This window comes from Podarcis vaucheri (genome assembly GCF_965113315.1).
Source record: "Podarcis vaucheri genome assembly, chromosome: 6".
NCBI classification, from domain to species: Eukaryota; Metazoa; Chordata; class Lepidosauria; order Squamata; family Lacertidae; genus Podarcis; species Podarcis vaucheri.
In genome coordinates, this window is record NC_138764.1 from 27,730,656 (window position 1) to 27,755,778 (window position 25,123).

General features: G+C 42.8%; 1 long non-coding RNA gene across 2 annotated transcripts in view; it reads left to right on the forward strand.

Moving 5' to 3' along the window:
• Nucleotides 1-251: 251 nt before the first annotated feature.
• LOC309535210 overlaps nt 252-25,123 on the forward strand; it is a 170,613-nt gene continuing 145,741 nt past the window's right edge. Inside the window, exon 1 of one of the 2 annotated variants that reach the window (XR_014221118.1) lies at nt 252-315. This is a non-coding gene — a long non-coding RNA (uncharacterized lncRNA). Of the gene's footprint in view, nt 316-19,825; nt 20,307-25,123 lie in introns of those variants that run through there. The other variant, XR_014221119.1, reaches the window with a different exon arrangement.

Consider the following 25,123-nt stretch of genomic DNA (forward strand, 5'->3'; position numbering starts at 1 on the left):
AAAGTACTTATGTCTTTTGCTGCCCAAAGGCAGGAGGACCAGGTTCCAAGTTTTATACTAGGCCTAGCCTTTTCAGAAGCTTCATGTTCCTTGTCCATTGCAGAGACTAATGTTACATACTTCTGTTCCCTTCTGTGCATCAGAGGGGCTCTGAAGAGATTGCTTCACTGTATTTTTTTATTCCCAGCAGGACAGATTTGTGGCCGAATGCTTCCTATCAGCACTTGCTGAGGTTCAACCGTTTTACAACACTGCAACATCATCACTGTCATCAACTCAACAGAAGTGAGCTGGGCTGACACACAAACTAAGCAGGTAAATACATAGTGTTACAAGTTATTGGGGTTCCTGGACTTTCTTCCTAATTCTGGGGTGCCAGACATTGAATTTAGCGTTTTAAATTTAAGCCCTTTTTAAAAAAATCCAGGCTAGCTTCCTGATGAAGTAATAGCCTGAAGAGATGGATCAGTAAGAGAGTAGACAAGGTGATGGGCCATCAACAAGGCAAGCTTCTCTGCTGGACACAGAGTGGTGGAGCCAAGCCCTGGTCTCTGGGTTGCTAGCAAAAGACATTGCAGAGGTGGGAGTTGGACTTTCGGAATTGCAGTGGGCTAATGTAATAGTGGTGGTGGGGTTTTGCAAGCAGTTTGTGAGCTGGACAAAGGAGAGTCAAAGTACGACGGGGGTTGGCAGTTTGGATCCAGTACTGCAGCTGTGAGAGAGATGGAACCCGCTTTGAGTGTAATGTTTTGAATCCATCCGCAGTAAGCCCAGGTTGTATATATGTGTAAATAAGCCATACATCATAAAGACACTACAGTTTTTGCTGTGCCTCATTGTCCAAAGGAAACACAGACCCTGATAAGCATGCCTGGTACCCCTGGAATCTCGCACTGCTGGGAGATTGGGGTGGCGTGAGATGGCATGTTTGTCCTAGTCTAAGCGTCTCTTGAGATCTTCCAGAAAGTTTTGACATAAATAGTTCCTATCTAAGCTCTAGCATGCCTCAGATTTTTCCTGCAGTTCTTGCAAAGTGATAGAGGTCTGAGAATGCATAATTCAAGGTATCTCAGCCTAAGGCCTGTGTGGGTTCCTGGTTCTAGGACCACAAATATGAGTGAATGTTATTTCATTGGATGTATAGCAAACTTAATGGAAAGTTTAATAATTAAAACAAATGGAAGAGTGAAAAGAAAAAGGAAATTCTTGCACACCCCTTAGATTTTTCACAGATTTTTTCCTTTGATTTTGTTCTAGAAACTACTCATTCAGAAATCCCAAGTGCAGGATGTTTTTTACGAGTAGTGATAAAAGTACTTTTTGAGTGTGAGATTTCTGAATCTCGTTAAAGCAACAGAGGAAAAGCAGAGAGTTTTTTAAGCAAAAAAAGTCATTTGAAAACAAGTTCGTATTAATATAGCTATTGCGTTTGATTTACAAAAGTGGAGGAAAGGCTATCCTTACTGACTCTTGTGAAAATGTCCGCTGAACACTGCAGAGAAGGAATTTAAGCTGTATCGTGAATGGAATTTTAGCAATTTCATTTCTTTTTGTCCACTAATTCTAGTCTGAGAAAACTGTGTTTAAATACTGTGTTTATACATTGTGTCTTCTTTATTTTTTATATTAAATAGAGAAGCCAGATTTATTTACTTACGTACTTTAACAAGTCATCTTTGCATCTACCTTCTCTCAAACTCACCCCAGCATTGTAGGAGTTCCTTCTAGACATACATATTAATCTAGCTCTGAATAATTTAAAGTGAACATTCTCATGAGTTCTAGAGAGAAACCACAATGTCTGATTGTAGAAAACACTGTGTGCGGTGTGTGTGGAATTAATCCCTTTTGGACACAGACTGTGGTTAGCAATGTAAACTGTGAAATGAATTATTATAGAAGATATTACCTAACCATATGTCAGTGTGTATCTGATGCCAAAAAACGGGAAACAGCAAAAGGACCTGACTTCAAAGCAGATGAAATTAAAACAAAATCCGAACAGTCATTGTAATTTGTGAAACCTTTACTTCAAAGGCTAGGTTAACTTCATAAGAGACTGCTTTTCTGAGCCTTGGGTACAAAAGCAACTAAGTGCACAAACACAAAGAGTTATCTTTTCTGGAAATGAGATAGACTAAGTAGGGATCCGTGTGTGTGTTTTGTGTGTGTGTGTGTGTGTGTGAGTGAGAGAGAGAGAGAGAGAGAGAGAGAGACAGACAGACAGACAGTGTGGTAAATCAAACTACATGTGAGGGTAGAAGATTCATTTGAGGCCTTCTCCAACTGTGCATAGAGTTTGAAGAGCAAAGACATGGATGAGGAGAGCTGAACCCTCACTCTTTCAAAGATACACATTTCTCCCAGCCACGGTTAATTCTGGAATCATAGCCTATTGGGATGGCAGGGAGTAGGGGGTGGGGTGAGGGGAAACCACACACATCAATATAGAAAATGAATTGGAGGAGATTAAAATCCAAACTCTATGCATGCAATCCATTTCATCTGGATTTTGACCTGGGTTTGGGATTGAGATGGCTTTAGATATTCTGATGAATAATCCTTCCAGGGGGTTCTACCAGAGACATTGATAGTTTTGGTAGCGAGGCCAAGCAAGTGGTGCTGACTATAAACTCTTCATGCAGAGGGCTCCCCGACACAATTCACAAAGCTAAGTGGCAGAGCATCTGCCTTGCATACAAAAGATCCCAGGCAATGTCTCCCTGACAAACGATGGTAGATGGAGCGATGGCCTATGTCAGTTTAAGGCTGCATCCTATGTTTCTAAGTACATGATTGTGTTTCAGAGCTTTATAGTCAATTCATCGTTTTTATTGTTTTATACCGTATTTTCATGTTTTATGGAAAGCTGCAAAAATGCAGGCAGGTAGGTAGTAAATAAATAAAAAGCAAACGGCCATGCAGAAAGTTTCAGGAATTGTGCAGCGAATGTGCTGAGTGACCTAGAGGCATCTTCTTGGCACCAAATCCCCCTCATGTGACTTTCAGACCCCTTTTTAAAATCTAGCCATTTACATAGGAGTGGGAGCAGAGCTTCTTACAAGAGTGCAAAATTATTATTGGGATGAACGTGGACACAATGAACAAACTGGATTTTAGTAGTATTTGAAACAACACCTAAATACCTGCATTACCTTCTCTTACATTCCTGTGTATAATATATTGGGAATGTCTAGTTTAGTAGTTGTACTGCCAACTAAACAAGCCATCATTTTAAAAGCTGGAGCAGCTTGTAGATACAGTCAAACCTCGGCTGTTGAACGTAATCCATTCCAGAAGACCGTTCGACTTCCGAAACGCTTGACAACCAAAAACTGAAAGTGGAAGCTTCAATACAATAGGGAAACTCAAAACGGAAGCCACATGGCACATTCAGCTTCCAAAAATTGTTCATAAACTGGAGCAGTTACTTCCGGGTTTTTGGCATTTGGGAGCCAAAACGTTCAAAAATTGAGCCGTTTGAGAACCAAGCTTTGACTGTATAGCTAAATGGTGCTTCCTACAGAGGCACCTGGGAACACACAACAGAGAAAGGGGATCACCTGTCTGACCTGCTTGTGAATGCACAGAATGTTGGAGGCAGGATTTTGGCCTAGATCAGGGATGGTGACCCTGTGGTCCTCCAGGCATTGTTGGACTTCCAATTCCCATTAGTCCCAGTCAGTGTGGTCAGTAGATGTGACAGGAGCTGTCTTTGCAGTAGGGCTCTGTTCCGATGGCATAAGTAGTGACAACGAACCGGTAGATCCTATCTGCTGCAGCCTTCGTCCGCCTTCGCAGCCGTTGTAAGATATCACTTGCTATCATCCGTCTGTTGTGCCGTTGAGGACTTCTTGGAATCATTCTTTGTCTAGCTCCTTCCCTTTGACTTTACCGCCTTGGGTGAATGACAGTGAGATTGAACACATGATTGACAAGAAAAGGAAGGCCTTTCAGATCTGGCAAAGAGATAGAAACTGCCACTAAGAAAAAAACCTATGCCAACGCTAAGGCTGAGGTTCAAAGAAGAAGCAGAGAACTAAAAAACACCTGGTAGATGAAAAAAGCTCAAGAGATCCAGCACTTAGCCAACGCTCATGATGCACAGAGTTTCTTTAAAGCCACAAAGACCATCTATGGGCCAATAAATAATGGCATATGCCCCCTACGCTCAGCAGATGGTACCACACTTCTAAAAGATGAAGAAGCTATTGCACTGGAAAGAACACTACCAACATCTCCTTAACTGCAACTCCCCCGTAGCTGCTGAGGTCCTCTCACAATTTCCGCAAAAATAAGTTAGAGATGAGCTTGCAGTATCTCCAAAACTGGGAGAATTGTGTACAGCTATTAACCAAACGAAAAACAACAAAGCTAGTGGACCTGATGGAATACCTGCTAAAATCTTCAAAGTGGGTGGAATTGAACTTACACAACAACTTCACAAGCTCATCAAAAAAATCTGGGAAAGAGAAGCGATCCCAGCAGACTTTAGGGATGCCAAAATTATCAATTTCTTTTAAAAAGGTGACAGAACTGATTGTGGAAACTATTGAGGCATCTCTCTATTAGCTGCGGCCTGCAAAATTCTAGCAGCAAGGATCTTAGCAAACCATCTCTTAACAATATCCGAGGTAACCCTTCCTGAATCCCAAAATGGTTTTTGGCCTTCTAGGGGGACAGTGGACATGATTTTCACTGCTCGACAGCTTCAGGAAAAATGCAGAGAGCCAAACCAACCTCTGTATATGGTGTTTATCAACCTGAGTAAGGCTTTCGACACTGTAAATCGTAATGCCCTGTGGATTGTCCTTCTGAAAATTGGCTGCCCAGATAAATTTGTAAACATCATTTGGCTCCTCCATGATAATATGACAGCAACAATCACAGATAACAATGGCTCTCAAAGTGAACAATTCACAGTGGGAACAGGTGTTAAACAGGGTTGTGTTATTGCCCCAACTCTGTTCATTATTTTCATTGCCATGATCCTACATTTTGTCGAAGGGAAACTCCCCACCAGAGTAGAAATCATGTATTGAGCAGATGGAAAGCTCTTCAATCTGAGCAGGCTGAAAGCAAAGAGTAAGGTTACTGTAACTTCCGTCATAGAGCTTCAGTATGCTGATGACAACATAGTGTGTGCACGCTCAGAGGATGACCTCCAAACCATTCTAAATATCTTCGCAGAAGCTTACGAAAAGCTTGGCCTGTCGCTCAACATCCAAAAAACCAAAGTGCTGCACCAACAAGTACAAAACAATCCCGCTGCAACGCTACAAATCCAACTCAATGGTGTAACGTTGGAAAATGTTGATCACTTCTCCTACCTAGGCAGTTATCTTCCCACAAGGGTTGACATTGATGCCAAAATCCAGCATTGCCTGAGCTCTGCGAGCGCGGCTTTCTTCTGATTGAAGTGCAGAGTGTTTGAGGATTCGGACATTCGCAGGGAAACCAAAATGCTTGTTTACAAAGCTACTGCACTACCACCCTTACTGTATGCTTGTGAAACATGGACCACTTACAAACGCCATCTCCAACTCCTCAAAAGATTCCATCAACAGTGTCTCCGAAAAATCTTACATATCACTTCGGAAGACAGGTGAACTAATATCAGTGTACTGGATGAAGCAAAGATCACCAGTGTTGAAGCAATGATTCTTCAACATCAACTTCGTTGCACTGGTCATGTTGTGCGGATGCCTGATTATCATCTTCTAAAGCAACTACTCTATTCCGAACTTAAAAATGGAAAGTGTAATGCTGGTAGTCAACGAAAGAGGTTTAAAGACTTTCTCAAGGCAAAGCTAAAAAAATGTAGTATAAACACTGACAACTGGGAAACACTAGCCTGCGAGTGCTCCAGTTGGAGAACAGCCTTTACCAAAGGTGTCATGGACTTTGAAGACACTCGAACTCAGAACGCAAGGGAGAAACATGCTAAGAGGAAGGCACACTTGGCAAATCCACACTGTGATCAACTCCCGCCCGGGGACCAATGTTCCCAGTGTGGAAGGACATGTGGGTCCAGAATTGGCCTCCACAGTCACTTATGGACTCATTGTTAAAACCGTGTTTATGGAAGACAATCTTACTCGGCTACGAGTGATCACCAAGGAAGAAGAAGAAAAGAAGACAGAAGCTGTAAGTCTAGCAACATCTGGAGAGTAACAGCTTCCTATCCCTAGCCTAGATGGTCCAACCCAGCAGTTCCTCTTCTCTTCTCTAGCTGCTGGATAGCTCAGTTGGTAGAGCATGAGACTCGTAATCTCAGGGTTGTGGGTTTGAGGCCCACATGGGGCAGAAGTTTTTTGCATTGCAGGGTGTTGGCCTAGATGGCCCTTGTGGTCCCTTCCAACTCTACCGTTCTACTTTCTGTTCTCATTTTCTCATATATATTCATCTGTACACACATCATCAGACCATAGCATATTTAATAAAATGCCTGTAATGAAAAGACAATTGAATTTTGGGAGCTAACATGAATAACGTTTCTCCTTAATACACCATTCGGTTTTTGTAAGGAAAGTGGAATGGGGGGAGAACTAATCCATTCACTGCCCATGGAAGACTGAGCCGAAGCAGGGTTTGAATTTGGGCTTGAGAAAATGTGCTTCCCTTGTAATCAGCCCCATCTCCTGAGTAGGGAATACACACCAAGATCTTCCTGTTCAGGACTGTTTGTTGCTGTCAGTTTGGTTTCTAATGCATGTCACTAGATGCCATAAATTGGCAGCTGATTCTAACTGATAGAAAAATAATAATTACAATGTAAGACTAGATGGTGTCTAAACTGATTTAACCTCAGCAGAAAATGAGCATTATCAAAGACAGAACAACGACCCTAATATAACATTGGCTGCCTAACAAAAGTCATACTATGCATAGGGACCATAAGTATATCCTTGTTACATGCACACACTTTTGCTTTAATGATTGGGCAGCTATGGATAGTTTTATGGCTGGAGAGCATAGTGCTTCAGGTTGCTTTGTCTTTCTGTTCCTCCTTTGTTTGTTATCCTTCTTCCGTCCTTTTGATTTTTGCCCTCCCAATTCTGAATTGTCCCATACTGGGACATGTTTCATACTGCTATGTTTCATATCTTTTAAGGAAACATGTAATTATATCTGTTTTATTTAAAGAAATGGCCCCATAATTCATTTTGAAGCCCTCTTGAACCACTCAATCCAAATGTATTTGGAAGCAGGCCAGACGTAATACTCCACTCTGTCTCTTTGTATTGCAGAATAGTACTTCTGTAACATAGGAACTCTTCAGAATTATTTTCAACAGGCTCAAGCGCCCATCAACCCATTCTCAGCCCTATTTTTTCAAGATGCCTTTAAATGGTTGTCCCTTTTCCTCTTGGCAGTTTATTTACACACACATTCAACCTGAGCCTGTGATGGAGGGGTTCACAGAATTAAAACCCCAGGAGAGTCTTACTTATCCCAATAGCCACAGCCTTGGATTCTACCAGGAATCAGGCATGGCTCTATCTCTCAGCTGCCCAGCCTGCAGTCTCCATCTCCTAGCTCACAAACCTCAACTCTGGCTTTTGTCTTTCTAACTGACAGTTGGGGGAGGGAGACCCACCCATTGTCCTCTGTCATAGAGCCACTTACTTTGTTACCTTAACAACCAATACTTAGGCTATTGCCAAGAAACTTGCCTAGCCATTCCAGCACTTGCAGCCAGGAATTAGAAAGGACTCGGGCATCTTCTTTGGCGATCACTCGTGGCTGAGTAAGGTTGTCTTCCATGAACACAGTCTTAACAGTGTGTCCATAAGTGACTGTGGAGGCCAGTTCTGGATCCACACGTCCTTTCACAGTGGGGACATAGGTTTCTGGGTTGATCACAGTGAGGATTTGCCAAACGTGCCTTCCTCTTAGCTCATTTCTCCCTTTCATCCTGAGTTCGTGCTTCTTCAAAGTCCATGACACCATTGGTAAGGGCTGTTCTCCAATTGGAGCGCTTACAGGCCAGTGTTTCCCAATATTCCGTCCTTATACTGCATTTTTTAAGATTTGCCTTGAGAGCATCCTTAAACCTCTTTTGTTGTATTTCACTTTCCATTCTTAAGTTGGGAATGGAGTAGTTGCTTTGGAAAACTCAGACATACAGCCCTGCCTGCCCCCCAACTTACAATACTATGTACAGTGGAACCTCGGTTCTCGAACCTAATCCTTTCCGGAAGACCGTTCAACTTCCAAAACGTTCGAAAACTGAGAATCATTGGCGGTCTGCAAAATCCATTGAAAAAATGGAGAAACGCGCCTCAGAAGCCGTTTGACTTCCAAGGCACATTCGAAAACAGAAGCAATTACTTCCGGGTTTTCAGCGTTTGGGTTCCGAATTGTTCGGCTTCTGAAACGCTTGAAAACTGAGGTTCCACTTTGTATTGGGAAATACTTCTAGATGGAGAGAAGTATTCAGTGGCTGGAGATATTGCACACAGATTTTCCCCCCGCTCTCATCTTGCCCCCACCCATATCACTATGCATTCATTTCCAAATGAGGATAACTTTTATGGTTAGTCCAAACCCTTGAAATCCTAAGGGCAAACTGCTTCCTTTGTTGCCATGGCTTCCATCGAGCAGGAGCCAGTGGAATCCAATGGGACTCTTTCCAACGCAGAGCAACGTTTTGTTCCAAAGAGCACAAAGTGATCTCTTTACTGTCTGGAACTCTTTATTGTTAGATGCCCTCAACCTTTGTGCTGTCACTTTGGTATGTGCCGGAGCCTCAGCAGCAAGCAGCCTTCTCCAAGACGTCACTGCCAAGCCTTCCTCTGGCCAGCTCAGAAAGGTTGCAATGGGTTTGTCTCAGTGGGGCTGTTGCTCTTTGCATATCTTACCGCAGCAGCATTTTCTGTCGGCGCCAGGCCTTCAGCCATTCGTTTCTCATGCAGATGTTATTCCCCCCCCCGCCCATTCCATCATGTCAAGCTGTGGCTCAGAAACAATGACACCTGACACAATGTGAGTCTCCTCACATTCCTGTTGTTGACATGAGGGGGGAAAGCCTTTGGCTGAGACGGTGGCTATTCCTAGATGGTTTTAAAGTTGCAACATCTCGTAAATGATGCCCTGGTATAATATCCCCCTTTTCCTCCCTGGCTTAGCATTCAAACTGAGCAACAAGGGTCTGTTAATGCTTCACTTTCCATATGGAATCATTACATGCTCTTCACTTCCCTGAGCAAAGAGAATGTCCACAGGTATCAGTATTTAGTTTCCTTTGCAGTAAAAAGCACTGGAGGTTTAAAATATAACACTTGCTTTTATTTACCAGGATACAAATAGATACAGCTGGACACTGTTAGGAGACAAAGCCCCAACAACTTGGGCACCCCTCTCTCCTGAATCTACGCCAACAGAATTTCAGCTAGAAGTGTTCATTCTCAAAATCTGGCATTTGCTTTTTTCTACTGTTCCTTTCTATCCCTTCCCTTTATTGAACATGTGTCATTTGCTCTGATTGGTATTGCACTTAAAAAACACAGAGTGGTTCCTAATTGTCAGTGGACCTTCTGCCAAGCATTATTTCCCCTCGATTAGTTCCCCAGTCAACCATTCTTGAATATTATCCCCCAATACATCTAATGAAAGACTGGTTGGCCAACAGACATAACAGAAATTTAACCAGTTAGGCTTTGTTTTGTACCATTCAAGGACCGTAAGCTCTCTTCAAAACTTCTATTGAGGATGGGTGGGGGGTTGACCCTAGAACATTTAATTTTATTAATTTAAAAGGATTTTGAAACCACTTAATATTTATAATATTTAAGCAGTAAAGCAAGACAGGTCAACCTGATTTGTCCAGGAGACACAAACATTATGACATCACAGCCAGAAAGACTCTAGCTGCTTCCAGAATTCTAGAGTTGAGGAATTAAATTGAGAAATTCCAGTATGAACTGACTTGATCCACACCTCCGAGACCAATGAAGGTTTGGGATTCAGTTATCAACTGTTTTGAGAGAATATATGTTTGGAAATACATATTTTGAAGACAAATATATTTAGAAAGGTGTATTTTGAGAGGAAAAATGTAGATTTACCAATAAGTATTTAAATGGGAATTTTGGTGCAGGCTTCTTTTGGGTGAAAAACAGAGGTTGGTGTTGAAAGGTAGTGAGGTAACAGGTAAAAAGGTGATAGAAGAGTGCCTAGCCACTCTAAATGAATTTTGGGGGCAAGGCAAATTGCATCTCAGGGTATTAAAGGGATTCTGAGAGACTGGAGGCAGGCAACTGTTATTCTCACCCACAAAAAGGAGAGAAAAAAGAGATTACACAGACAGCTACCGACTAGTCGTCTTGATGCCCAAACCTCGTACGTTATCATTAAGCAGTCAGTCTGCAATCATTTAGGAAAGAAACACAGCAACATGGTTTTTTTGTGCCAGACCAACATCACCTATTGTATTGTGTATGGGTTGCTCGGGCGTAAGTTGCCGCCTCTCCAGGCTTTGTTGCCTTGCTAAACCTTTCAGTCTGGGCAGCCCTTCACTTCGTGGCTGCCTCAGTCGCTATCAGAATCCGTCAGTGGGCGTTTCTTAAATCTTTTCCAACATAAAAGTTGTTTGACACCCAGTCTCCTACTCTCTCTGTGCGGAAGTCTTCTGCGCAGGGTGGGCGTGGGTAGCGGAGGACCCGTGCTCTCCCCGCTGGTGTCCGGTGAAGAGTCCTGGAGCCCTCTCGCCGATTCCCCCATCAGCCCCTCTATATCCCTGGTGTTGCGCTGATTTGCTTCCCCATCTGCGGAGCTGCCTCTCTCCCTGCTGGGCCCTTCTCCAGCATCATTTGAGAGCCTTCCCTCCGCCTCTAGCTCCGATGTCAGTTCCCTGACACCTATAATTTTATGAAACAGAACAGAGCACATTTATGAAAGAACCCATGTAAACATGACACAGACAGAAAACAGGCTGCACTGTTTGTTCCCCCTTCCTTTCTTCCTTTTCTGTCACGTCACCTACTACAAAACAACCCTCCTGAACTCTACGCTGGTATACCTCAGCAACAAAGTTTTTGGTTGTTGAAACAATGCATCAATGACATGGGAGTGTGGCTATTCTCAAGCAGGGGTGGGGAATGTCTTTCAGCCCAAGGACTGCATTGCTTTCTGGGTAAGGTAGCCTTCCAGGTGACACATTCCACAGGTGGGCAGGGGGTAGAGGAAAGAGTGGAATGAGCAATGAATGAGAATTTTACCATTGTGCAATGGGCATGGTTTGGGGAAGTGACCTGGGCTGCGCCTTTGCTGCTAGTGAGGTATGCCTTTTTCCTAGTTCTGTTACTTTCTAGCTCTCTCATTCCTCCTCCTCCCTTTGCTGTTAGAAGATTATGGTTGATATTTCCCATATGCGAAGTTCACAGCGGGGTTTCAAGTGTAAGGAAACAGCAGAATATATTAAGAAACATGTTAGAGAGGATGAAATTAGATAAGGAGAAACCTTAAACCTCAGTTGTTTGTAATTTGATGTTGGGTGAGCAGGACGTCGCTAGTTTTGTTGAATTGGAATATAATTGTTGAGTAACAAATGTAACTTCCTATACGAGGGGAGAAAGAAGAAAACATTATTACACACAAAAAGAGAAGATTATGGTTGATGATAAAAGCCCTTTGGAACGCATCCTATTCACACTCAAACCCATCATTTCAGAAACTTAAAGCCTTCATTTTAAAGTCTTAAAAATATTATCAGATCTCACGGTTGGACACTGGGTTGAATGTAAAAAGCTGTACACTACAGGAAAACACCGGTCCAGAGAAAGAAAGCCAGCAGGAGCAAAACAGATCACAAACCTACTTCCTTCTTTAAAGTGCTGTGATTAAGCCACCCATTTCTCCCACTCTCAGCATCCAAAAGAAAAGTGTGGTCCTTCCCCCCCACTCTCTGCCAGAATTAAAGGTATCACAAACAGCTTTCTGCTGACATCAACCTGGCTATTTGCCGTTAACAATCTACACCTTGCAATGCATGATTCATGCTTCCTTTTTAAAGGTATGCTTATACAACTGTGATTCAGTTGATGTGTAATGATGGAATGTGTGTTACTAGGAAACAAGTAGTGGCCCTTTCCAGGTGGTTGTTTATTTAGTGCATCTCTGAGCAAGGAACAGTAAAATTCCATAAGCTCACTTAACCCACAAAACAAAACAAACAAACAAACAAACAGTTAGGAACAGCCAAGTTCTCATTTGGCTTCTAAATTCTAACACTCTACGTGCCTACTGGATGTCGAGAGTTTAGACTGGGGTAGTGTCAGGAACGCAGATTCATCCACAGGTCAGGAAAAGGACTCAAGATGCGAATTGCAATCAGCTTTTATTCACAAAGATAAAAAAACCAGTGGAGTTTATCTAAGCTAATCTTCCCTAGTTGAAGACATTGCTGATGTTTGGACCCTCCTTCCTACTCTAGCCGTCTCCCAAGCAGCCGTAGACTCTTACAAGGGGAAAGGATCTCCCTCTGGTTCTGTCTCAGCGATGTGCAAGGCTCCTCATGATTTGGTTGTCTGTCAGTAGAGGAGGAGAGCTCCGTGAAGGGGAGCTGTCCAGCTGCTGAAGCAGTGTCTGGCTCCGCTCTGTCCTCACACTGCGACCCTTGGCACTCATCCCTGTCCTAGAATGGCTTTCTCCTTCTGACCCCACCCCTCCCCCCATGTTCACTCAAACCTCCTGCTTCTATCACCTCCCAGCTTGTCCCTTTCCCCAGACTGGTCCTCTGTGTCCCACCACAGAGGAAGTCTTCCTCTGTGTCATCCCTGGGGGGTTCTTGGGCGGCTGGCACCCACCACTCTTTCCTGTCCAGCCAGTCCCCTAGGTGCCATCCAGATATTCTGGGTCACAATTCTCACCATCCCCAGCCAGCATGGCCAATATTCAGGGGCAATAAATAATAATAATAATAATAATAATAATAATAATAATAATAATAATAATAATAATTTATTTGTACCCCCCCCATCTGGCTGAGTTTCCCCAGCCACTCTAGGAGGCTTCCAACAAAGATTAAAAAATACATTGAAATGAAATGTCACACATTAAAAACTTCCCTGAACAGGGCTGCTTTCAGATGTCTTCTAAATGTCAGATAGTTGTTTATCTCTTTGACATCTGATGGGAGGGCATTCCACAGGGTGGGCGCCACTTCCGTGAAGGCCCTCTGCCTGGTTCCCTGCAGCTTTGCTTCTCGCAGTGAGGGAACCACCAGAAGGCCCTCGGCACTGGACCTAAGTGTCTGGGCAGAACGATGGGGGTGGAGACGCTCCTTCAGGTATACTGGGCCAATGGCAATTGTACAACAACAACAACATCTGAAGAGCACCACATCTGCATTGCTAAAGGAAATGTTGGTCTGGGGGCACCTTTTCCTGGTTACTGTGTAATTCTGCCCTCAAGAGGTTATTATTAACTCAGGGCAACCACTCTTAAGATCTCAGCACTTTTCTCCTGAGTACCTCTGACTATGCAACAATGACAAAGGAATGACAAGGCACAGGCAACTCCCAATTTACGCAGGGGTTAAGTTCCAAGGCACCATGTGTTTAAGTGAAATTGTGTATATTTAAAAAACCATTGAAACAGTCTGCAAACACCCCATTCCTCCCACTCTGCCCCTTTTTGTGGTGCATTTGTGTCACTTCTGGGTTGAGCGTGGTCATGCACATATCAGACACGTCTAAAATGGTCCCTGCCTGTATTATAATTGTTGTTGTTGCTGATGTTGCTTCTAGCTGTCATTTGATGGTCTCAGGGTGAATCACGATTAACACTATCATTAGAATAAAAAAATTAAAACCACAAAACCAGCCATTAACAAAACTAACAAAACAGCTGTACAAATTTATACCAGTTTTATGTTGGTTAATTATAGAGAGCTTTTTCCCAGCAAATCTTGGGCACTGTAGCACGGTTAGGGTGCCTTTAGCTTTTCCTAGTTTCTTCCTCAGCAGTCCCCTATGTCCTTGACAAGATCACTCTTGGTGGCTGGGATGCTGTACTGGTGCTGAATGCAAAAACCAGATAAATTTAGTTCTGCGTGCCGAAACACTTTAAGGATTTGCTTTGAGGCTTTGGTTCCCCATCCCGGTTCATTTCCCCCTTATTAAAATAAACATGGTCAGCTTTTGGCTTCAGTGATTCACAATGAGTCTTGCAACTTGCCACACCTGTAACTACCTTTAGAGTGCTAAACTGGCCAAGCAAGAATAGATCACAAAAAGCAGCCACCGTTTTAAACACTGTTTAATTGTAATAACATTTCAGGCATGTGTAATACATTCGGATAAAAGCCAATAACAATTACTGATAACAGTGAATTAAAAAAATAAAAAAAAATCTTGAGACTTGCTAAGGATTATCTAGCCGCAATGATATGGTTTTCCCAACATCAAAATGCAGTTTTGTTTCTGCTCTTTCAAACATCAGGCACAGATACGGCTCATTAATTTGGGATTAAGCTGGTGGTTACTTACTGTAGCATGTGAATGATTTTCAAATATACTTTGCCCCTATCCTTAAGAACAGCAGCATCCCATGTTGAGGATGATCCAAGGGGATGGGAGGCAAGCGCTACATGCTAAGCAAAATACACACAAACACTGTAATTTATCAGTGCTGACATATTTATTATACAATTTGTTCAGCGCAGACTCTTGCGCCGTTTAAAATAAGCATTCTCAACATTCAGAGCAATTTATCTAACTCGCTTGGAACAAACTGTCCAGTGGGGCATGCTCAAATTTGTATACAATTTACTAAGTGTGTTGGACCCCTGTAGAGCTGCTAGAAGTTCTCCTTTTCAGCAAGTACTGGGTTGTTTTCTCTGATTTTATGTATTAAACAGGATTTATATACTGCTTAATCATAAAAAACCAAGCAGTTTACAGAAAGTATGTGTTATGTACTCAGTGGTCCGGACTAGGACTATGTGCCCCTCTGTTCTGATTCGATACATGATATCCAATCATCTAGCATTGTCAGGGTTTGGGTTGCTGGCAATGGCTCTTAAGCTCTGAGTTATGATTTGCAGCTTGGGGTTTTAGACAGCCAATCACGTTGAGAGTGTGAGTGGCCCAGGCCTTCAGAAATATGTACATTATTAGTTGCTTTGCCCCTGTTGCTCTGTTCTGTTTGCTCAATAAAGTATCTTGCTGTAATCACTACGTCTCACCTCGTAGAAACTCACACATACTTCAGCATGCATTCAAATTAGCCTATTTCTGCCCCCCGGCCCAAAAAATTGTGGGATATTAACTAACAAATATTAAAATACATACTGTATGTTCATATCTTGGTAGGCTTGCTTCTTATCAATGACTTCTTCTGATATTTCCTGCTGTCTAGAAAGGCTGGTGACTGGTGTGGTGGAATTCTCTGAGGAATTCTCACACTATGACCCTCAATGTTGTAAAATGCAAAGCCCATCTAATGTAGCTTCTTTGTGCAGGAGGGACTTTGTCCAGATTTTATCTTGTGAACCACCCTGAGAAATTTTGATGGTGGTATATGATGATGGTGATGATGATGATGTCAGGGAGTTCCAAAGTGTGGGTGTTGCCACACTGAAATATTGATCCTTTGAAAGCGTGGGACAAACACTATGTGACACTTGTAAAAAGTGCCAATCCCACAGATTGAAATGGTTGTGTGTGTACAGTGCTTTTTTCTAAAAAAAATGTTTAGGGGTACTCTCATTTTCCTACTCAAATTGAAAAACTGCCCCTCAATAAAGCCAAACTTAGATTTACAAAATGTTTAGGGGTATGCGTAACAGAAAAAAACACGGGGGGGGGGAGAGATATTGCAAGGAAACTGCTCCAATAGTAGAAGCTTGAATTTGAATTTGGCCCAGTAATAAATGGGCAGCCGATACAAATTTTTGAGCAGAGGTGTTCATGCTGACAAGGTCTCAATCCTGTCAGCAATCATGCTGTAGCATTTTGTGCCAGTTGCTGAAATGCCCTCCTTTAATACTACACATGTTCTAGTTTACTTTTGTCCCACTTCTGTTGTGCTATGTCCTCTCTGGAAAGCAGTAGTATTGGCGAAGCAGCACAGAACAAAACAAGGCGGGAAAAGCCTAATACACCATTACTGTGTCAAAAACATGTTTCAGAATAAAGGTAAAGGGACCCCTGACCATTAGATCCAGTCGTGACTGACTCTGGGGTTGCGGCACTCATCTTGCTTTATTGGCCGAGGGAGCTGGCTTACAGCTTCCGGGTCATGTGGCCAGCATGACTAAGCCACTTCTGGCGAACCAGAGCAGTGCACGGAAACACTGTTTACCTTCCCGCCAGAGCGGTACCTATTTATCTACTTGCACTTTGACGTGCATTCGAATTGCTAGGTTGGCAGGAGCAGGGACCGAGCAACGGGAGCTCACCCCGTCGTGGGTATTTGAACCGCCGACCTGATCGGCAAGTCCTAGGCTCTGTGGTTTAACCCACAGCGCCACACCCACATAAAACACCAGTCCGGAGGGACCCTGGATCTGTACCGTTAGTTATCACGTGGTTCCAAGTATGCATTGAGAAAAAGCTAGAAAGTGAGTTCAGGTGTACGACTTTGATGCTGGACCACAGTTCAGGACTATGCAGATGAAGAAAAAGGCTTGCAGTAGTATCAGTTAATAGATAACATTGACCATTGAGGAAAATACTAATTGGAGACACTGTTGCAGAGGGGGGAAATTTGCCTCCCGCCTTGACAATGAATGGTTCAGCCCTTACTAATAGGTATGGTGAAGAGTACTGCAATGCATCTCTGGGCATAAAGGATACATCAACACATGACTACCAAAATCCTCACAATATATTCAAGCTTTCCTTGCACACATGCCTACCCAGTCATATTGACATTTTTCCCCCCTAGCTATAAATAAGAGCACCTCTTCCGATTCCTTCCCATTAGATTGTTGTGCCTATATTTCAGCTTAGTAACTGCAAGGCATTTACCTACTGACAAAACTTTAGTGAGCTGTCCAAATCATAAATATAGTTTGCAATTGGCTGTGCTGAGTTTTTTGCCTTTTCTTTTTGCAAGCAGAGATAAATAACCAGGACCATGTAAATCCATCTTTTCATATATCTCCACGCTGCCTTCTGATCTCACATTCTGTATATTCCTCATACCCTGAAGCAGTGCTTTTTTTTCAAGAAAAATAGGTGCAGGAACTCCCCCCCTTTTTTTAAGGACAACCCTATATTGTTGAGCTTTTTTGGGGGGGGGGAGTTCAACCCCTGCCCGGTGGCAGAAAACCAGCACTGTAAAGAGAAGTGCTAGATAAAGTGGTTAGTGGTTGAGAGTGGCAGCCACCATCTTCATTTCCCCAAGTCAGCAGCTCAATCTGAAGGTTTCAATTTGCTGCCTCTCTTTCCATTCAGAAAATCCTCTCTAACCTAGCTTCCAGGTACGTCCTCTTTCTCATTCTCCTAAGCACATCTGTGTTGTTTTGAAATTAGCCTTCCATTCCCACATCTCCAACAACTCCTTCAGTGTGGAACAATCAGATCTCTGTTTCCAACTGGCCCGGTGACAAGATAAGGGCCTCTTTTCTTCCAGACTAATACTTTATTACCAACTAATAGTTGCTTCAGGGTTTAGGATAAAAAGTAAAACTCACCACAGGGAGGATTTCAGAGACTGAGAGTAGCTTTCTGCCAAATGGTTCACGGCAGCTCAGCAATTATCCCATTCTTTTATTTCTCAGAAGGAAAGCACGCTCCCCAAGTCTCTTGCTATAAAACTGTAAAATCCATATATATATATATATATATATATATATATATATATATATATATATATGCAGGTTTTGGTGTCTTCGGGTGTCTTCCCGTGTAAGAGTCGGGGTGTCTGTGCGACGTTTCGACGAGGTCTCACTCGTCATCTTCAGGCTGGTGCTTTCGGCTTCTTGTTACTGGAACAGAGCAGAGTCTGGTGTTTGAGTTCCTATAAATACTGTTGAGGGGTGTGGTGTATAGCCTCCAACGTTTTGGGCAAAGAGGAAGTTCCTAGATTAGTGTGCCTTTTCTTCTTTTGTTCCTTAATTACTTGAGGGATATCTTGGGTGATTTCATGAGTGATATTCAGAATATCACTGGGTGGGTCGTTAAGTGTAGATTAGTTGCTAAAGCTTTTGTGTCTTGACCTCTTGAGCTTGTGAAGAGTTTTTCTGAGAAGAAGGCTGTGCTGCATTTAGTTGTGCTCTGGCTTGGTTTCGTGTATAGGGGCGAGCTATGGTTTTGTGCCTTGTGCCAGCCAGATCTGTGTAGGGATTGCAGGGGGGTGCAGCATCCGGAGGTGCCACTATAGTTTGGCTACTGGATGGAGTCTGTAATATGTCTGTGGAGAGGGTCTGGGTTTGGGTCTGGTGTGGTTGATTGGTGACGGCGTTCTGTGTGCCTCTGGTTCTGGTGTCGGTTTTTGTGGGGAGGGCTAATTTCCAGATGTCTGGCAGGCGGGACGTGTCGTCACGCTTGTTCATGTTGTGGGGGTGTTTTTCTATCTCGATGGCTTCCATGATTATTCTCTTGTGGTGATGTTCCATGTTAAAGAGCAATTTGGAATCTGCAAAATTAATTTCATGTCCTGTTTCTTTCATGTGTTGGAAAAGAGAGGAAGTTTTTTCTTCTTTTTTGACGGCATTCTTGTGTTCTGCGATACGTGCATTTATTCGTCTGTTTGTTTGTCCAATGTACGTGGCTGGGCAGACTTTGCAGGGTATTTCATAGACCCCTTGGTTTTCCAGCTGGATTTTGTCTTTTGGGTTTCTGAGGATATTGGCTCAACAGTATTTATAGGAACTCAAACACCAGACTCTGCTCTGTTCCAGTAACAAGAAGCCGAAAGCACCAGCCTGAAGATGACGAGTGAGACCTCGTCGAAACGTCGCACAGACACCCCGACTCTTACACGGGAAGACACCCGAAGACACCAAAACCTGCATTCCTGTACCCGTGAAAATCTACGAAAGCATATATATATATATATGCGCACATGCTGATTTAACATGAAAATTATATTCATTGTAAATGTTTTCCTGGCAATTTGCTTGTCATAAATGTCTATTGCAGTGAAAAATCTCGGTGGGGAACTGGATGTGTTTATTCCGTACGTAGTGATGATTTGTTTAAAAAAAGAAAAAAGAAGATACAATGACAATAGAAGTACAAATATTATGATTTTTAAATTCTCTGGAAAACTGAAATCAGAGTTAACTCAAACATCATTCCCACGCCGCAACTTTTAGAAATGTGTTACTTCTCCTATAGCGATTGCAGAGCGCATTAGCATAAGATATGAACAAATAAAATAGCATGTCGTAGAGCTAATTCTAATTGCCCCAGCTAAAAAATGTGCCGTGCTTGCTGTCACCTGATATTCTTGGTTTGCAAGAATTTCCCCAGCCACTCTGTGCGGCTTTCAGTCCTCCTCTCAGTGACTTCAGTCCCCCTTTCACCCAAGATATTTTCAGGTGATGTAATTTTAAGTGACTTCTTCCAGGAACTCCTGACTTTTTCCAGCTGCCAGCAGGTATATCTTTTGATATGAAGCTTAACTAACATAATCACATATTCCTTCCTGCTTGCCCCTTCCTCCACTTTTCTCGCCTTGCTTTGTTGTTTCCCGGGTCATTCCACGTCAGTTCAACGCGGTCATGCCACCCCCTGTCTTGGATTTTGATGAAACTTGGTGCAGATCCTTCCCTTATGGTTGAAAGAAAACCCCTTAATTTTTTCCCCTCTATCACAAGTCACATTCCATTATATTGCAAGGAAAGACATAGTCTTCCTTCGAAAGAGACGTGCACAAACTCCCTGGAACTCACAAATTACACAACTTTAAACCACTCAATTCTACAGGCACAATTGAAGCAAGAAGAATGAGCATTAATAAAGAACCCTCTCTCACTTTCAACCTCAGCAGCCTCCCCAAACTTCCTATGAATGCGGATTATCTGTATCCTGAATGTTTTGTCGCTTGCAGGCATGATCATTTGTGGTACTTTGGAATGATATCAGAGATTAATCAAGATGAGGAAAATGCTTTTGTAAAATTTCTTCACCCTAATGGACCTTCACCTTCATTCTGCTGGCCATGCCATGACTATTCTTGTGTAATACCGTTTCCTCATATGCTTGGTATTGTACAACCCCCACAGACAATAACTGGCAGAATATACTTCTTTCCCAATGCGTGTATGGTGTTGAGGGAAGAAAAAATGAAAAACTTACAGGTGATACTGAGGCTACAGCAAAGAAACTGAGTAACATTGAACTTGTAAGGTAATCAACTCTGATGAGAGCTGCGCAGAGTGTGTAAGTGGCTCTGCTTGCATTACTATCAGCTAGGAGGAGGGGCGGAAGGGGCTGCCGTCTCTCCGTCCTCCCGCCTTACTGTAAAACAAGCAGAGCAAGAGCTGCTTACATGCGTGTAAGCTGTTCCCCCTTTGCTTGCTTTAAAGCTAACCACGGAAGAGGGAAGGAAAGGGAGCCATGGCTGCTGCCCATCCCTCCTCCATGGCATTTGCTTCATAAGACGCACAGACATTTCCCCTTACTTTTCAGGAGGGAAAAAAGTGTGTCTTATGGAGTGAAAAATACGGTATACATTTTTTTAAGGTATTTATTAAATCTTTTGAGTGCTGGTGTATTCTCCCCCCTCAAATCCTCCACATGTTATTGACCTCTGTGTAAAATTTCAAAGAGATCTGATCATTGGTTATGGAGAAAAAAATAAAATGTACAAAAGGCCGAGGATTTCAAGAGGGACAGAAACACAGATTTCACGAAACTTTGAAGTGCTGTAAAATCGAAACTGTTTGTGATAGAGGGGAAAAAAATAAGGGGGTTTCTTTCAACCATAAGAGCAGGGTCTACACCAAGTTTCATCAAAATCCGAGACGGTGGGTGGCAAAACCATTGTTTTTTGCATTGATTTGATGTGGAATGACCCTCCCTTGTGTCTATTTTTGTGCTGCACACCCCTTGGAAGTAGGTAGTAGCTGTCCTCTCATTCTGTGGAAACTGGATGTGCAAAACTAGTGACAAGCATTCATCCTGATTTGTTTGCAGGGAAATTAGAAAACATGGACTGGTTCATGAAGTTAGATGGTGTTGTGTCAAAGCAAGTGTTACCCCTCATCTACCGGTGCTTTTTCCTGTCATTTTCCTTGTAGCAAAAAGACCACTGTTTTGGCGAAGCAGGTTTGTTCCCAAGACCTCCCAGCCAATCTTAATTGCTCAACCTACATTTGCCTGCATGTGATTAAATTCCATCCCAAAATTGTGACAGCCTAGAAGCAGCCCAGAGGGGACGCGGGTAGCGCTGTGGGTTAAACCACAGAGCCTAGGACTTGCCGATCAGAAGGTTGGCGGTTCGAATCCCCATGACAGGGTGAGCTCCCATAGCTCGGTCTCTGCTCCTGCCAACCTAACAGTTCAAAAGCACGTCAAAGTGCAAGTAGATAAATAGGTACCGCTCCGGCGGGAAGGTAAACGGCATTTCCGTGCGCTGCTCTGGTTCGCCAGAAGCGGCTTAGTCATGCTGGCCACATGACCTGGAAGCTGTCTGCGGACAAACGCCGGCTCCCTCGGCCAATAAAGCGAGATGAGCGCCGCAACCCCAGAGTCGGCCATGACTGGACCTTAGGTCCCTTTATCTTTACCTTTTAGAAGCAGCCCAGAGCTGTGACAATGAAATCCCTTGAAATCAGGGATCTGCCTGATTTGATGGGGAGATGGAGTTGTGGTTCTAGAGCTCTTTTGTATATCTCATAATGTTGTAGTCTGCTGAAGAGATCTAATTTGGCACAGTATTAATAGGTCCTTATGCTGGTAAATGTGGGACATTTTTTCAGCTGGAACTTGCCAGAAGTCAGTTCTGGCGCCTCTCAGGTGGGCACCTTTGCCATTACAAGAGAACAAGGGAGGCGTTTGTGGTGAGTTCCGGCACCTCTTTTTCTAGAGAAATAGCACTGGTAGATGTATCAGATTTCTTTCCTCTCTACCACACACTGATCTGCTTGATAGTACTTGGTGGGGATGTCAAATTTTAGGTGTCAGTGTTTGCTCTGTATTTCCTCTCTTAGATGGGACAGTTTATTTTATTTTAATGCATAACTAAAGAATAAAAAAGGAGACATGAAATGAAATTTAACATTGACAGTAAAGTTGCTACACATTCATGCCAGCTAAAGAGAGATCCTGGAATTTAACAATGCCTAGATCTAATAAACCACATAAGTGTCCTTTTCCGGGAAGATTCATTCCCATTTATTATTATTTTTTAAAGTGAGGCATACAATTCCATCTGACAGCTTCTTGCTTAAATGTCACAAAGACGGCCCAAATTAAATCATGCCTCCCATAGTCTGCAAACCCCAGAGATCCATTCCAAAATATTGTATTTTAAAGATAAGCTCCGCTCCCCCTTTCTCTTTTCCCCACGTCGCAAATCGCACACATCAAGTGTTGCAAGGAGGATTATGAAAAAGTACTAGCTGTGGGGTGGTTTCAGAAATTTCAATGCTTGTAAAGGGAACCTCAGGCTGTTAGCATGTTTTTTACTTTCTTTGACAGCGAGTAAATGTTCTGTGGCAGGGCAAATCTACAGGAAATAAAATTTTATGATGCACCGTAGCCGTAGTGGTTATATATCTATACGCTGCTGGCAGCCCATCAAAAGATACACATTTTCCATGTGATATATATATATATATATATATATATATATATATATATGCGCGCAAGCAGCTTGACTCCTGTAATCATAAACACAGACAAGTGTACTCTGCATACACGTACCAGATGATGCCAATTTCCTGTAATAGAGTGGATCTGCTACCGGATCCGGCCAATAAGATCAAAAAGCCCTGAAAGGCAAAAGGAAGTGCATTCGGTTCTGCCTAAATCTGGAGAGCAAACCACTTGGTTTCACATAAAAGGAAGCTCTTCCAGGCATATTACTCTAAACCTTCCTGTCTTCCATCGCGTTTGGAGGCTTTTTGGAATTGGATAAGTGTGCTAGCTCATTATCTCTCTGGCTGCCCAAGCCGTGCCAACCAAACCTAAGGCCAAATCCTCTCACATAGCCTGCTAGCAGCAGTCCGTTGTAACAAGGTAGACTCAACAGCCATTGTTCATATGGATGTATTACCTTCGCTGCAAGATTAGCACAGGCGTTTCACTCATTACAAAGTAACTAACCTGGGTTTGTTAATGAGCGGTTCCTGACTCTCTACGTCTCCTTTGCACAGTTCAATTTTAGGTGTGCGCTTATGAAAAATGGCCAAGGGGGATACCTCATGCTGCATGAGAAGCGTGTTACACTGAAGTAAAGAAAGGGACAGACACTAGAGACAGTAGGTGAACTGGTTTTTATTTGATTTTTTAAATGGAGGCCAGGGCAAATTTCCGTGCAGGATTTAAGAAAATAAAGGTTTGTGTTCTCTTGGTTGGGAGATGGAACTTGGAAAGACAGATGGAACAGGAGAGAAAATAGGTAAATTTCTCACATTGGTTTATTTAAATAACTGCCCTCATTCTTCAGCTGTGGAGTTTGAGGGCTGTGTTGTGAATTAACTGCTGGCTTTGCAGTGCTTTTAATAAGAGTGGTTGGCCATTCCTATAAGTCTTCTTCACCTCAAATACTCTGTTTAGACCAGGATGGTCCAACTTTTCATACCAAGTGAGCTTCAAGAGTACTTTGACATGGAACCCACAGGCTATCACTGTCTTGGGTGGGGGAGAGGAGTGAGGCCAAGATTTGATGCCCCCCTCAACACCCAGTTTTTAGGAGGCCGGGATTAGGTTGGCCTGTTGCCAGCACTGTCACTGGATTTCTATGTGCTTTCTTCTCAGTGATTTATTGTTCTTGTTGCATGGTGTAATTGGATGGTGATAATGTTTTGAGCAGCTTAATTGTATTTTATTCGTTTATAGGAGCTACCTTTTGGGGGTGGGGTGAGAGTGTGTGTTTGGCTTTAAAGGGCAGAAAGAAATTATACCTATGTGGCTGCAACTGCCTTGCACAAAGGGATCAGCAGAGAGCCCCAAAGAGCCATCTTCCTTACCTGGGCTGGCGCAGGAGCAAGATCATACCATATAGAGCACCAATGTTTGCTTCTTACAAAAGTCCCAGGTGTTCATCCTGTCATCCCTCTCCTCAGGTCAGATGTGCATCAGGTAGGGATATCTTGTGGACTTGAGTCATAAGGAGGAGAGTGACAGCTAGATGAAAGCAAGGCATCTCCACTTGGGCCTCATGGTTTGTTTTTTAAGTGTACGGAACACTTTAAAGGAAAACGAGAATGCAAATCAAACAAGCCTGCAGCAGGACCCACACTCAACTATGTATCCCATCCCCTTAATACGTAAAAAAGTAAGTGGGGGGAGCAAAAGATGGGCTCCCCTGCTGCTGAGGGCTGGAAGGGCCTTGCCTGCCCCCTTCCATCTGGGCAGAGAGGGCTCCGTTTTTGTTTTTGTTTTTTAAATTGCTTTTATTTTTTATTGCAAGTTTTATAACGTGTCTCTGCTCTTGTATGTCTAATAAGGTAGAATCTGTCACACACATTCTTCTATTTTGCAAATTTTATAGTGAAGAACGAGTTCAACGTATTTCACCGCTTCTATCAAAATTTATACCCCTTCAATATTATTTGGAATCCTCCCCCGAAATTCTTCGAAAATACCTCCTGGAAGATTCCTCGAGCTCAATATCATATGAGGTGGCTAAATTTTGCACTTTAGTAATTAGGAAGCGTAAATCTCTTCTGCTGAATAGCACACTGCGAAGTTCCCCTGTGTAACCTTTTTTCCCCCTGAGGTTGTTGTTGATTTCTTGTTGCTTTTATTTGTTATCTATGTCATTTTAAATTGTAATTGACATTAATGCTGTATTCTTAGTTTTAGATTTTATGATTTATGTGGAAATTGTTTTCCATTTGGTTGTGTACTTTTTGATGTGTTTTATTTACTGCTTGTGACTTTTGTTACGTTGGTAATTGTGTAAATCTGGTCATGTTGTAAGCCACCTTGAGCATTGCTTTAACTATGGAAAGGCACCATACAAATAAAATGATGATGATAAAAAGAAGAATGAG